The following is a 2,418-nucleotide window of genomic DNA, read 5'->3' on the forward strand; positions in this document are numbered from 1 at the left end:
TTGTTAAGCCTATGCAAGTTGTGGTAAATGTGTTTTGGTAATCCGTCCGATGTTAGTTCGACATTCGCATTTGCGCAATTGTTCTACCATTATGACGACAGAGGGCGCGCGTTACATCGTATCTTTTGGGAAACAGACCATAGAATCATATAGTAGGACCAGTTAACACTCGGGACTACTTGGGTGTCCCAGCACGGTTAACGCTATTTGGTACCGCTTGCAGGGCGGCGACCACGAGTTACCTGCCCCTATAGAATGAGTTAATTGCCCCTGTATTTCAGTTAAGTTGTACTTAAAATAGGCTAACTCTTGCGCAAAAAAAGATAGAAAATATCAAATATGGGAAAGCGGGACGATAGACCAAACATATCTACGAAGAGACCGTTGGTGCCGGAAATATCTCTGTCTTTAGTAGTGTCCGCGAGGTATATTAATTTATAAAACATGAGATATTAGTACCATATTGCCCGGGAATCAAAAGATTTTTGCAAGATCGGTAAGTATATTCAATATAGGCTAAACAAGCACAAGGCCAGGGCACGTGGTAAGTCATTCCGCAGCGCAGGAATGACCAAAACTAGCCTACTACGGTACCATTTACACAAATTACCAAAAAAATGACAAAAATTACCGAGAGAGGAGCTAAAATTACCTCAGTAATACATGACATCTACTATCATATTCACATTAAAAATTTTGGTCCCTCCTTTGACGACTTCAATAATTTTTAATTTCGGTCATATCTTTGGTATTTTCTGTGAACGTTTGTAATTTCGGACATTATATGTAACAATCCTACTATTCATTCCACAATGAAGGCCAGTGGGCCTAGATTTTTAATTAGATACACGTATAAACTTAACACTGCGCAAGTTACGTCACGGAATGCAGTATAGGGGAGGAGAAAATATTTGGCTGGACCAGGAGTCGAACCTAGGATCCCTGCATTACTAGTCAGGTGCTCTAACCACTGAGCTATCCAGGTCGATATCCACGGTCCGTGTAGCCCTAACTACTAAATTCCTCCCTTTAATTTGTTTTTGCCGTCGAAGACACACAACCCAGATTCATTTCACCCCTGGCAGGACGAGTAGTCACGGCACCAACTGGTAAAATCTTGCACAGAGGTCCCTAGGTTCAATTCCCGATCCAGCCACAAATTTTCTCCGTGTATGTCTATCTGAGACTGAGTTGGAAAATTACGGTATCTTCATAGTGACAAACTAATGAAAATATTGATCAAATTCGACTGGTCAAGGACTGTTAATATAAATAAATTTGAAACATTGGTCATTGTAATGATTGGTTTCATGTTATGCTAAGCTTGTGTTTCAAGACAAGGCTGTCTTTGTTGGTGATGATACTGATGTATATATTTAGAAACAAGTAATGCTTTGATTTTGATTACAGGTGTGGTCTTTTAAAAAAATTAATGCATGGCAAGGTTGATAGTGAGACTAATAAATTCTTTCAGCAGAATTCAGCTAGACACACAAAAAAAAAGACAATCACTACAGCCTTCCAAGAAGATGGACTGCCTCACAATAGTTTCCTTGAGGACTGTCTTGAAATATCCAGAGTTTAAGGTATGCATTTTGTACACCATGAAAATCAGCTTATAGTTTAGCTGTTATCTAATTAGAGGGAATTTTCAATAGGGACTGGGTCTTTTCATTTGCTGGACCCTTATGTAACAATGACACTGTTCTTCCACCCCTGTTAGATCCACTATAACTTTAAGGAAAATAATTGGATCATCCTGTCCCACCAATATGCACATCTACAAATGAGAATGAAGCATTGCACAAAGTTTCAAGACTATCCGATAAGCCATATAGGAGAAGTGTTCACAAGATTTTGTGACAGACAGAAAGACAGATGAAGTACAAAAACTATGTCTCCCCCTGGAAGAGGGGAGACATAATTAGAATTTTTTTTAGACAGAAAGGAATGAGATCTCTGATACAGATTTTGCTATGAATATATATCATGTTTTGCTGAGTGAAAACATTTTTTTCTTCTCTTTTATTTATACGTATCTAAGCACAAAGTAATTAATACTTTTCATACTTTCCCAATTTGAACATTTTATGTGTCAATTTTCCCAATTCTACGGACTCTGGACCCAGTTTGAAAATGGTAGGAAAACCCCTGCGAAGACTCAAATATGAAATCATTTTCAATTAGAGGTTAAAACATTTAGTGATGAATTAATTACTGGAATTTATGAGGACTACTGAGACATGTTAAAATGGTGTCACATTTGTCTTCAGATTCAAGAAACGGACTCTATCTGGAAAAGGAAAACAATATCAAAGCTCCTCTGTGAGAAGTTGGCCAAGGAAAGCATTCAGAAGAAAGTGGAGATTCATTGTTTTTACCAGATCCAGCAGATCACAGAAAGCATCTAGTAGGGGA

General features: G+C 38.1%; 1 long non-coding RNA gene across 2 annotated transcripts in view; it reads left to right on the forward strand.

Moving 5' to 3' along the window:
- The first annotated feature begins 325 nt into the window (after window positions 1–325).
- The window catches only part of LOC125645996 (uncharacterized), an 8,349-nt gene continuing 6,256 nt past the window's right edge, over window positions 326–2,418 (forward strand). The window contains exons 1-3 of one of the 2 annotated variants that reach the window (XR_007359535.2): window positions 326–496; window positions 1,475–1,586; window positions 2,274–2,418. The exon at window positions 2,274–2,418 is cut by the window's right edge and continues 1 nt beyond it. This is a non-coding gene — a long non-coding RNA (uncharacterized LOC125645996). The remainder of the gene's footprint in view (window positions 497–1,474; window positions 1,587–2,273) is intronic. The other variant, XR_007359536.2, reaches the window with a different exon arrangement.

The sequence above is a fragment of the Ostrea edulis genome, chromosome 6 (genome assembly GCF_947568905.1).
Source record: "Ostrea edulis chromosome 6, xbOstEdul1.1, whole genome shotgun sequence".
Classification (NCBI taxonomy): domain Eukaryota; kingdom Metazoa; phylum Mollusca; class Bivalvia; order Ostreida; family Ostreidae; genus Ostrea; species Ostrea edulis.